This window comes from Toxorhynchites rutilus, chromosome 3 (assembly GCF_029784135.1).
Source record: "Toxorhynchites rutilus septentrionalis strain SRP chromosome 3, ASM2978413v1, whole genome shotgun sequence".
NCBI lineage: Eukaryota > Metazoa > Arthropoda > Insecta > Diptera > Culicidae > Toxorhynchites > Toxorhynchites rutilus.
In genome coordinates, this window is record NC_073746.1 from 115,966,488 (window position 1) to 115,979,509 (window position 13,022).

Genomic DNA, 13,022 nt, shown 5'->3' on the forward strand with positions numbered 1-13,022 from the left:
TCGAGTTTAATGAGGTGTGTTTTGGCAGCTGATTGAAAACAGAAACTGCCATACTCCATCACTGAGAGAATAGTTGTTCGATACAACATAATAAGATCTTCGGGATGGGCTCCCCACCAGGTGCCGGTAATTGTACGGAGAAAGTTTATTCTTTGTTGACATTTTTTACTCAGATACCTAATATGGGCCCCCCAAGTACATTTGGAGTCGAACCAGACCCCAAGATACTTGAATGACATAGCATGAGTAATCGGTTTACCCAAAAGTTGAAGCTTTGGTTTTGCTGGTCTATGCTTCCTAGAAAAAACCACCATCTCTGTTTTCTCCGTGGAGAATTCGATCCCTAGCCCAATGGCCCAGGTTGAAAAATTGTTCAAAGTATCTTGTAAGGGTCCTTGCAGGTCGGATTCGTTTGATCCTACGACAGACACCACTCCATCATCTGCAAGTTGTCTTAGGCTGCAATTTTGTGTAAGCCAATTGTCAATGTCACTTACGTAGAAGTTTTACAAAAGGGGGCTTAAACATGAGCCCTGAGGGAGGCCCATGTAAGAGACCCGACTTACTGCCGAATCTCCGTGAGAAAAGTTCAAATGTTTCTCACAAAGCAAGTTATATAACATATTATTCAACAGAGGCGGCAAACCCCGAGAGTGTAATTTGTCTGACAAAACCTCTATTGAAACAGAATCAAAGGCCCCCTTTATGTCCAAGAATACTGAAGCCATTTGTTTTTTTTTCGGCGTAAGCCATTTGAATTTCTGAAGAAAGCAACGCAAGACAATCATTCGTCCCCTTGCCCCTGCGGAACCCATATTGTGTATCTGAGAGTAGGCCATTCGTTTCAACCCATCGATCAAGGCGAAACAAGATCATTTTCTCCAACAATTTCCGTATACAAGACAGCATTGCTATTGGGCGGTACGAATTGAAGTCGGACGTGGGTTTTCCGGGTTTTTGAATAGCTATAACTCGTACTTGTCTCCAATCATCTGGAACAATATTATGCTCCAGAAACCGATTGAATAAGTTCAACAAGCGATGTTTCGCCACATCAGGGAGATTTTTCAGCAAGTTGAACTTAATTCTATCCGATCCCGGAGCAGAATTGTTACATGAAAGGAGAGCAAGAGAGAATTCTACCATCGAAAACTCGGAATCAAGATCGCACCTATCTTGTGGTATATCTCGAACAATTTTTTGCACAGGAGCGGAATCAGGACAAACCTTCCGTGCAAAATTAAAAATCCATGGATGTGAATATTCTTCGCTTTCATTCGTTGAAGAGCGATTTCTCATGTTTCGAGCCACTTTCCATAATTTTTTCATTGACGTTTCTCGTGACAAACCACCCTCGAAATTTCGCCAATAAGCACGTTTTTTCCCTTTGATCAAGTTTTTAAATTGATTTTCAAGGTCCAAATACGTCTGAAAATTTTCAGGGGTTCCACGTTTCCGAAAAGCTCTACATAAAGCTTGGAACATATGCTATCCCACCATGGATTGGGAGGCCTTCGGCGAATAGTGGAACCTGGGATGGGTTTCGTTTGAGCGCGAACCGCGCTGTCATAGATCAAACGAGAAAGGAAGTTATACTCCTCCAATGGAGGTAAACCATCTCTGGAATTGATGGCTAGAGCAACCGCGTCCGCATATTTTTTCCAGTCAATGTGTCTTGTGAGGTCATATGCCATGTTTATAGATTCAGAAGGATTCGACCCAATGGTGATGGAAATTTTGATTGGCAAGTGATCACTACCGTTGGGGTCCTGGATTACATTCCACTTGCAATTTAACGATAGTGAATTCGAGCAAAGCGAGAGGTCAAGAGCACTTGGGTTAGCAGGAGGTTTAGGCACACGTGTTGTTTCCCCAGTGTTCAAAACGGTCATATTGAAGTTGTTACAAAGGTCATATATCAACAATGAACGATTGTCGTCGTACTGTTCCCCCCAGGCATTTCCATGAGAGTTGAAGTCTCCCAAGATCAATCGTGGCTCAGGAAGGAGTGAGCACATGTCATCAAGTTGTTTGCGGCTAACCGCAGCTCTCGGAGGCCAATACAAGCTGACAATACAGAGGTCTTTGCCTCTGATGTTTGCATGACAAGCAACAGCTTCGATCCCTCCAATAGGTGGAAGGTCAATTCGAAAAAATGAGTGGCACTTATTGATCCCCAAAAGCACCCCTCCGTATCTATCATCACGGTCCAAGCGTATAATAATAAATCGTGGAAAGAGATATCATCTCGCGAAGAAAGCCAAGTTTCGGACAGAGCAAAAACATCACAATTGAAGTTATGAATTAAAAATTTGAATGTATCCAATTTAGGGATAAGACTACGACAATTCCACTGAAAAACAGTGATATCTCCGACCTCTCTATCTAAATTAGACATCAAGAGAGATAATCATTGCAAGTAGGGGCCATGTTTGCATCAATTGCTGTAAAATTGTCTTTAATACTGGAAGCATTGAGATGACAAGGGTTCTGATGGAGTCGGAAACATTAAAACACTTGAAGATTTGATCCAAAAGGTCAGACAACTTTATAAATCCCGATTGGGAAGTTGAGCTGGACGGAAAAACAGGGACAGTTGGGGTTTTTGATGTCCCCTCGAGTGCTGGGTCGTTCGAAGGTGAACTATTCCCACGGAAGCCAGGAGGAACCTGATTTTGCTTGTCCGCTGCACTCGGTTTTTTAGGCAAGCTAACTGGGGGTATCACCGGGGGGACTTGTTCTTGAACTTTGGGAGTGGTCACATTTTTGCGCCGGGGATTCCCTTTGAAAATAAACGGTGTGTCCCCGCTAGCTGTGTCCGCTTCCATTTCATCAACTGGCAACGTGGAAAAGCTATTGTGTGTTGAGATTGGTTGTTGTTGTTGTTGGGCCAGTGGAGAAGCGCCCTTTAAAATTTCCGCAAAAGTGCGCTTCGAGCGTTCCTTTAAAGAGCGCTTCTGTTTCTCCCAGCGACTCTTGTAAGTTTCACAAGCTGAGAGCGCGTGTGGGGATCCTCCGCAATATGGACACTTATGCTCAGTCGCACTGCAGGATTTCCCCTAATGTTGCTCTCCGCAAGTGGCACAGCGCTCCTTGTTGGCACAATAATCTGAAGTGTGACCAACTGACTTGCATTTGTTGCAAGTCATGGGCTTTGGCACGAAGAGTCGCACAGGTAGTCTCAATTTGTCCACCATAACGTAGTCAGGGAGGGCGGCACCAGCAAAGGTGACTCGAAACGAGTCTGACTGGAGCCAACTCGAGCACTCCGACGGCCGAAACTCTATAATCGCTGTTAGGTATACTGGTGTTCCGGCACCAATCCGTTCGGCCTAGTTACCCTTGCGGAGCAATCAGTGAATGCGACCAACAGAGAACTGGAGACCTGCACGGTTCGAGTGAGACTTTGCCTTTCCCTTAACTTGTCCTCCTTTGTTACGTCCACGATGCCGATGCCGTACAACCACCCGGGTTTACGGTTTGAAAGAAAATAAGATATTTTTTTGGGGTCCGCGTGTTTTATACTCTAGCGGTACACACTCACAGGATAGAGACAAATCGGCAGACTCAGCCAGAGGGGCGAGTCCAACGAGACGAACGAATGAGCGTTAAAAGGGAGCGATGGCAAAAAAATACATTCATTACGATTTGTTCGCTCGTTGGATTCACATGCAGGCTAAAAAGGGTCCTTTTCAGAATCACAAAATTATCTTCAATCTAAAGAGTTTATTGTTTTGTTATCACTCGATATTCCCATCTTGTTCGGCTAAACCTTCCTGTTTAGCGATTTGTTGCCACTCGCCACAGCTTTCACAGTTGAAAAATTTCTTCCCATCCAGCTTTGTGACATGTTGTACAGTAAATTACATTCAATGCGACGTGCCGAAGCGCCACTCAGTGACGCATTGGAGGCGATTTTAACCTGTAATTGAACATTTGCGATGACAGTGGTACAGTGTCGACTTTCAATGTGGGGTCATAATTTGGATCTCTATGTTTACAAAAATGTCCAACTAAATAAGTCGCATTACATGTCCGTCCAATTAGCTAAATGTCGAACTAATTGTAAATTACTGTACTTTCAATCTGGAAACAATTTAAGAATTGGTGAAAATTGAATAATCAGGAAAGTCCCCAACTATCAATAAGCTCAGAACAACTGCCAAATTCACATACTCATCAGATCCTGGCAAACAAATGATGAAAAAATCAATTTGTTTTTTATTTTTTTTTTTTTGATAATGTTTAAGAAAGCATTGAACTGTATTTCCTAAACTCTTTTTTGGAAGGTTTAATGGTCCTGAAAAGCGCCTTGTTTTATGGAATGGGTCCAATTTAGAAAACTTAGTACTAGTGGTTTTGAAAAAAACCATTTCGAACGCCCTCGATGCCGCCTTGTTCTGGATTTGCCACCAAAGCAGTTTGTATAAAGAACAAACTTTTTTCTTCTGCTACCTGATGCTATTTTTTGCGATTGCGTTTGCCACTCGCCACTCACTGCAACTGCCTGTTGTCTTGATGTCCACCGAATCGAGAATTACGCATGTGTGAGACTGCGATCAATGTTTCGTTCATATTTTTTCTTTTTCCTTTCCAATCGTGCTTCATTGTATTTCGCTGCTGCTCTGGTTGCCCGTTTTGGTCGATACGATTTGAGGAGCACAAAATGGACCAATCAAAAATGGGCACATAGTGCATTTGGACAACGCTTGTTATTTCACAATTATTCAATTATTTATCTCAAGAAAAATGAAATGTTATTCGTTATGATAGATGCGTAGTTATATTTCCTATCAATTGATGCAAAAACCTTTGCGATCTATTGAGAAATGCTCGAGTTATAAGCGTTCCAAATCTTGCATTTTTTCCTACTTGTTCAGTGCCTAGATTTTCATTTCACACCCTATATCTTCCGGTTAGACGTAGTCCTACGTCAAAAGATGTTTTGAGATTCGATAGAAGCGCCTAATGACAATTGGTTTTGTTGTAATTATAATGAATAATGATAAGAATGAACAATTATTGTTCCATGCGCACGCGGATTGATTTTGAATCGAAAATTTCTGGGAAGAAACCATACTAAATGAAAATGAGTGGGTTATACAGGGTTTTCCATTTCGGCTCCAAAAGTATACAGCCCTGCGCTGACAACCGTTTGACATAGCTGTCAACCAAAGCGTCATATCGTTAGTTGAATGTCTGCCATTTTACAATATGGATCGTTTTAGCGTCGCACAACGTGTTAATTTTGTTACATTATACTATAAAAATGATGAAAAACCGCCAAATGTTTTTCGAACATTACGGACGGATTTTGGTCGTCATGGACGACCTACAGAGCACACAATCGCTAATGTAGTGCGTAAATTCGAACAAACTGGATCCGTAGCGGATATTGTGAAACCTGTGCATCATCGGAATGTGCGTTCGGCCGAAAATATTGCTGCTGTTGCTGCCAGTGTGGAGGATGACCCGAATGTTTCGATTCCACGGCGTGCTCAGCAATTGGGCTTGTCAAACACATCATTGTGGCGAATTTTGCATTTGGACTTACACCTACATCCATATAAAGTCCAACTGGTACAAAAATTAGAGCGTGGTGACCATGGAATGCGTCGGGCATACGTCGATTGGGTGAACGAACAACAGCAGCAAAATACTGAATTTTCGCATCAAATTTTCTTCAGCGATGAGGCACATTTCGAGCTCGGTGGCTATGTGAACACCCAAAATTTCCGTATATGGGGCTCGGAAAATCCACACGTGATTGTTGAGAGGCCATTGCATCCGCCAAAAGTCACTGTTTGGTGCGCATTATGGTCTGATGGAGTCATCGGGCCGTATTTCTTTGAAAATGAGGACGGCGAGACGGTAACTGTGAATGGAGAGCGCTATGGCCGCATGTTAACCGATTTTTTTTGCCATAAATTGAAGATATGGATACGGATGACATGTGGTTTCAGCAGGACGGCGCCACGTGCCACACAACACGACCGAACATGGCCATATTGCGAACGAAATTTGAGGGACGCATAATTTCGCGTTTTGGTGATGCCAATTGGCCGTCCAGATCGTGCGATTTGAACCCGCTAGACTTTTTTTTTTGTGGGATTATGCGAAAGACCGTGTCTATGCCAACTCTCCGCAAACTCTTGAACACTTGAAAGACAACATTCGTGAAGTTATGACCGAGATACCGCCCCATATGTGCCGAAAAGTCATCGAAAATTACGTGTTCCGGATCAAGGTGTGCGAGGAAGCCCTAGGTGGAGATTTGAATGATGTTGTATTTCACACATAATGGCATAAACCAAACTTTAATTTGACATAAAAGTTTCATCGAAATTCGAATTCTAAGTGTGTTTTATTTCAATTTACTTTCGGAATTTAAAGTTGGAAAACCCTGTATATTATTAGGTGTTGTTAGTCCAATTAAAATTCGCATTGGGTAGAATAAACGCTCAGAAAGTAAAACTTATTAACAGAAAATTACCTTTTCCATTTCAAATATGTTTTCTCTATATTAAAGTAACATGTTTTTACTGATGAGAAAAATTGATAATTGTGTTCGGTATTGGTAATTATCTTATATTACATTGGTGAGTTTAGTTTTCTTTATTTCATCCATACACGACACAGGAGGCATCTCGTCTAGGATCACAGAGGGCGGGTTTCATCATATATCGTTCCCCTTCCGTATCTTTTGTCTGATACGCACCGTCCAACCTTCCTTCTGCCATCATCACTCGGTAGTAAACACTGGTGGAGTGAACAAACAATACCCAACAACCAAACAAAACGGCCCTTCTCAGGGCCACCAAATCATTATCGAAGAGTTTAACCATGTAACTCTTCAAACATATCCAATATCAACAGATAGACAGTGACTTTTTATTTGTATTTTTACATGCGACAGCTCTACTGGAGTACAGGATGACTCAAAATAATAGAATTCTTCGGAGACATGCTTCAATTTCGGGTGTTGCCAAAAAATCCATCATTTACAGCATGGAACAAGTAGCGCATTTAAGGGAGTATTCTAGTCTAGAAATTTGAAAAAAAACCAAAAATTTTTTTCTTCTTATTTCTGAAGTTTAGGCATTCAAGAATATACCCTAGAAAGGACTTTTCGAAAATCCTATCATTTTTCGAGCTTTTTTGTGGTGCGGTATCTAATCTAGTACGGCCATAGCAATTAACTTCAAACACGTTTTTCTCGAAATTATTTTTTTTCAAACTTTTTTCAAACGTACACGATATCTCAAGTTCTACTGAACCGATTTATGTCAAATTAATATTAATACAATCTGTATGCATCTCTCTATCGCATGAACCAATAAAAAGCAATCTTCACTTCAGCAGCTTGTAGCTATTCTAATTATGAATATTTTTCTTCCGTTCTATTTTTGTTTCATTGTTAAAAGATAGATAAACGAATAATGATATAATGGATAGTAAAAATATCCTTTGTTTTAGCTTTTCGGACCTTTAAAAAAGGTCCGAAATGTGTGCCTCTACACTAGAATACCCCCTTAAAACAAATCATTATCAAAACAATCCTGAATCGAACGCAGCTGTGAAATCTATAGTAATTCCGAATTTTAACAATATTAAGCTTTTCCATGAAATCGAAATCGAAAAAAAGCAAAGCGCAAACTTTCACCTTCGATCGAGAATGTTTAATTTTTTATGTATCTCGTTCACACTAGTAATTACACATGCTAGAACATTTGACCGGCACACTTCATATGTTTCCCTTCATTCGTTTACGCTGAAAGCCTCCAGGATATCCGCAAACATATACTTACAAACTCTACTCGACTCCTGACACTGCCATCCGAGCTGGCGTGTTTATGGATGAATAAAGGGTGTGTCACATCAAATTGCATCACGGAAAAAACGCTGTAGAAATTCGCTCAGTAGACCGATCCTTTTGAAAATTTTAGACAGTAAAATAAAAACTATTAAACAACTTTTGGCATTTTCTTTTTAATCATACTTCGAGCCCAAGCCCGTATGCTCGCACCTTCCTCTTTACCCCGTCCATAAGGTTCTGTACAACGTCAGGTTGTAGTTTTTTTGAACAGAAATCCATTTTCTCTTGAAGTCCGCCTCCGATTTGACAACTTTTGGGTTCTTCCGGAGGGCCTGCTTCATAATCGCCCAATATTTCTCTATTGGGCGAAGCTCCGGCGCGTTGGGCGGGTTCATTTCCTTTGGCACGAAGGTGACCCCGTTTGCTTCGTACCACTCCAACACGTCCTTTGAATAGTGGCACGAAGCGAGATCCGGCTAGAAGATGGTCGGGCCCTCATGCTGCTTCAATAGTGGTAGTACGCGCTTCTGTAGGCACTCCTTAAGGTAAACCTGCCCGTTTGCCGTGCCGGTCATCACGAAGGGGGCGCTCCACTTTCCGCAAGAGCAGATCGCTTGCCACACCATGTACTTTTTGGCAAACTTGGATAGTTTCTGCTTGCGAATCTCCTCCGGAACGCTGAATTTGTCCTCTGCGGAGAAGAACAACAGGCCCGGCAGCTGACGAAAGTCCACTTTGACGTAGGTTTCGTCGTCCATTACCAGGCAATGCGGCTTCGTCAGCATTTCGGTGTACAGCTTCCGGGCTCGCGTCTTCCCCACCATGTTTTGCCTTTCGTCGCGGTTAGGACCCTTCTGAGCCTTGTTTGTACGCAGGCCCTCCCGCTGCTTGGTCCGCTGGACGAATGAACTTGACAAATTCAGCTTATTGGCGACATCCCGGACCCAACTTCTCGGATCACGTCTAAACTGCTTAACTACGCGCTTGTGATCTTTTTCACTGACGGAGCATCCATTTTTGCCGTTCTTCACCTTCCGGTCGATGGTTAGGTTCTCGAAGTATCGTTTTAGTACTCTGCTGACCGTGGATTGGACGATTCCCAGCATCTTACCGATGTCCGATGTGACAACTCCGGATTCTCGAAATGAGTGTACAAGATTAATTCACGACGCTCTTTTTCGTTCGACGACATTTTTCCAAATTTACGAAAAATTGACAGTGAAGCATGGCCAACGTGATCTATACACTCTTATCTGAATATAAAACCAAAGCTGAAGATAGAATTCCTTAAAATTAAATTTCTACAGCGTTTTTTCCGTGATGCAATTTGATGTGACACACCCTTTATTGGATTAAATGGACGACGCTTCCGCCTTGGTGTGTCTAAACATCCACTCGATCCTGTCAGACAGAAAGCACTCAGTCTAAATTGAAGTGAGCCCGGACCAAGCGGCCAGCAGCGCCTTGCGAGAATGCCTCTTGACGCTTGAAACACTCACAGTTAATCCCACCGTTCCTTATCACCTTCGCAACAATGGATAGTGCACGCTAAAAGCACAGGAAGACAGCCAGCCCGCAAGAGCTTTGAATTTTTTTATGATCCTTTCGTGACTTTACCCCATCCAGGAAAGGAAAGTACATATTCCTATTCTCTGCGCTGCTATCAAACAACCGGTCGCTCGCTATCCTGGGCGGGTAATTACATTTCTACTACTTTACTCAAGTTGGACCGTGTGGGTGGATGGAGGTGGCATTGAAACTAACCAACCAAAAGAGTCACGAATGAACGAAGAGAAGCTATTAACGCGAAAATTATGGAAACAAAACGAAGAATTAAATGGTTAATTTACTACAAAGTCGTCGTGTAATCTACCGAGAAATGCCAGCCAGCGAGCACACAATTTGCTGATTGTTTCGCTCGAACGAATGTCACGTAGATCATTTGTATCCTGTGCGTTGTGATTGATTGCGGTACGCAGCATCGCAGCCGACATGCTACTGCCACCCTAATCGGTGGCGGTCTACACCTGGGCCTAATTTGCTACCACCAATACAAATGACCACAGCTCAAGTGTGTGTCTGCGATGATTTATCGCTGATAATAGGTCTTTTTTCCCATCCCCGTGGCCCGCCTAATACTTCTTATCAGCGACCAATACCATATATATTTTCTTCGACCTCCTCTGGTGACATTGTGCGACAAACACGTACTATTGGACGCTTTCTCTGCCAGGTGAGTGGAATGAGTTTTATGGCGTGATTAATTATCAATGAAGATATTGTCAACTTTTGTGACGTGAAAGAGGGGGTGATGGGAGGTCCATGTCAGTACATATTAGCACACATATCATACGCACACACGTGCTTACTCTGTTGATAAAAGTCTTTGAACAAAAACAACTCTGTATGTTTCATTGACGTTCATTAGCTGCACTTGTCATGCTGTCTTCGTAATCGAAAGTACGTGTCAATCACCGAAATCGTTTCGATGCTTGGAAATGTGCTAATTGGTAACCAAATTGAGATTGGATGTTAACACGCTTGAATCGTTATAAATTTTCAATTGCATAAATCGTTCCTCACATATTTGTACCTAACCATAGACGAATTTCATGCCAACTCGACTGGCGGTTGGCAGCACCATCCCAGATAGTAGTGAAACATTGTGGGTATAAAGACATGAGTCATTTAAGCAACTTTACATACTTGAAATATTCGAAAAACAATTAGACTACTTTTTGGAAAAAGCCTGTAACGAACGTTCCCTGACCGTGACAAGCCACTAACGCCGAGGAAGGCTGTTACCAGAAAGAGGTCCAGCTAGAGACCAGCAGGGCGGACTGTTCACGGGTCTCAAACACCCTCTTCCATGCGGTTTCATTTCACAGGGGCGTTCCTACCCACAATGAGGCAACTCAGAAGGGGGGAAGGACGACATTTCGCGGGTATAGAATTTATCACTTCGGAATAAGGGTTACTCACGGCACTCTGGTAGAGACTGCCAGTCACCGGATGTTGCGGCTCAGAGTTGAGGGAAACTCGGGGAAACTGACACGGCGTCCTTGAGCTCGGTTCTCCTGGTCGGGTGGGAAACTCTCCCACAACTCACTCGGGTAACACTCCCCACAATCACACGCACGGACACCCCGGACACCCCGGACACCGACTCGGACCTTCCTTTTTTTTCTACCCGGAGACCTCTTTTCTTAATTCCGTCACGCGCTTCAAATCTCACCACTCACGGCTTTGGCGCTCCCCACAAAAGTGTCCCGCTTTTCGATCTTTTCTTTTCGACCTCTACTTCTCTCTTTTTCTCCAAACTTTCTCCCTTTCCCACTTCATTGTCCTCCTCTTTATTTTTTTGTTCCGTAGGTTCGCATTTCCGTTCAACGTAAACGTCGCAGGGAAGATTGAGTGGAGATTGGAATGACTCAAAAACGAACTTATGCAACTTCCCCGTCGACGTTGAGATGGCGCTAGTCGCATGCTGTCAGTTTGTGGGATTAACGCTACGTTACAAGCCAAATTTTGTTTCTTAAATTTTTACAAAAACTTATATCTTAAAAACTATGATACCTACAAAACTCATGTCAAAGGATAAAATGTAGGAAATTGTTTAAATTTTTACGAAAAAATATCAAAAAAATTTCGCTGAAATCTACTAAAAAATAACTTTTTATTTTAAAAATTAAAATTCATTGAACGTATAAACGCATTTTTTTCAAAATTACCAAAAATATATTAGGCTGTCAAAAAAGTCCTGCGGTATTTCCGCGAGGTGTCGTTGTAAGCGCGTAGTTCTAGTTGTATTCATTGTATCGAGTCATACTATAGCTTGTTGGAAAGGTATTTTTGCGCGCTATAATATAGTCCTTGACAGTGTTTTGTTTGGTTAAGTCGTTCGTGAGTTATAGTGTCGCAAATATGGAGCAAAATAAAGAGAAAATCCGACATATTTTACAGTACTACTATGACAAAGGCAAAAATGCATCTCAAGCTGCCAATAAAATGGGTGCAGTTTATGGACCCGATACAGTTTCCATTTCCACCGCACAACGATGGTTTCAACGTTTTCGTTCTGGTGTAGAGGTCGTCGAAGATGCGCCACGCTCCGGAAGGCCTGTCGTCAAAAATTGCGACAAAATCGCTGAATTAGCCGAGAAAGACCGGCATAGTAGCAGCCGTAGCATCGGCCAAGAGCTGGGGATAAGTCATCAAACCGTTATTAACCATTTGAAGAAGCTTGGATTCACAAAGAAGCTCGATGTATGGGTGCCACACACGTTGACGCAAAAAAAACATCTTTGACCGTATCGACGCATGTGAATCGCTGCTGACTCGCAACAAAATCGACCCGTTTATGAAGCGGATGGTGACTGGCGATGAGAAGTGGGTCACTTACGACAACGTGAAGCGCAAACGGTCGTGGTCGAAGCCCTCTGAAGCGGCTCAGACGGTGGCAAGCCCTCATTAACGGCCAGGAATGTTCTGTTGTGTGTTTGGTGGAATTGTCAAGGAATAATCTATTATGAGCTGTTTCCCTATGGCCAAACGCTCAATTTGGACCTGTACTGCCAACAACTGGACCGCTTGAAGGTAGCACTCATGAAGAAGAGGCCATCTTTGATAAACAGAGGCCGCATTGTTTTCCATCAGGACAACGCCAGACCACACACTTCTTTGGTGACGCGCCAGAAGCTCCGGGAGCTCGGATGGGAGGTTCTTTTGCATCCGCCGTATAGTCCGGACCTTGCACCAAGAAGAACAAAACGGCCCATATTTGACTTAAAACAGATGATTGTAACTAATTTCATGAACAAATTAAAATTCAATAAAAATACCGCAGGACTTTTTTGACAGCCTAATATATATGAATTGCCCTTACAATTTCCAACAAGTCGTCCATACATCGGAAGATGGGCACTTTTACAGGGAAAAAGTTTTTCTAACAATAACTTTTTTATATTTTCTTTGAAAAAAATACAACTTATCCTAATTTTGTTTAAATTCAAGATAGCGATATAGTGATATAGTGTATTCGACAAAGTTTTAGATCTTATTTAAATGTGAACTTTTGTCGAAGACGTCCCCATCGTCTGGTGTAGGGAAAACTTATTGAAAATTCTAAGGGCTTTTTATATCAATTTTTTTTTCAGAATTTTAAAAGCATATGTTCTCGAGAAAAATGAATTTTGATTTTCAAAAT

The 13,022-nt window shown here is 42.3% G+C and overlaps 1 protein-coding gene and 1 long non-coding RNA gene across 2 annotated transcripts in view; one reads left to right on the forward strand and one right to left on the reverse strand.

Moving 5' to 3' along the window:
* Positions 1–10,944, reverse strand: part of LOC129780212 (uncharacterized) — a 50,237-nt gene extending 39,293 nt beyond the window's left edge. The window contains exon 1 of the long non-coding RNA XR_008743867.1: positions 10,799–10,944. This is a non-coding gene — a long non-coding RNA (uncharacterized LOC129780212). The remainder of the gene's footprint in view (positions 1–10,798) is intronic.
* LOC129780207 (protein MON2 homolog) overlaps positions 1–13,022 on the forward strand; it is a 70,039-nt gene that overhangs the window by 3,734 nt on the left and 53,283 nt on the right. The window lies entirely within an intron of this gene.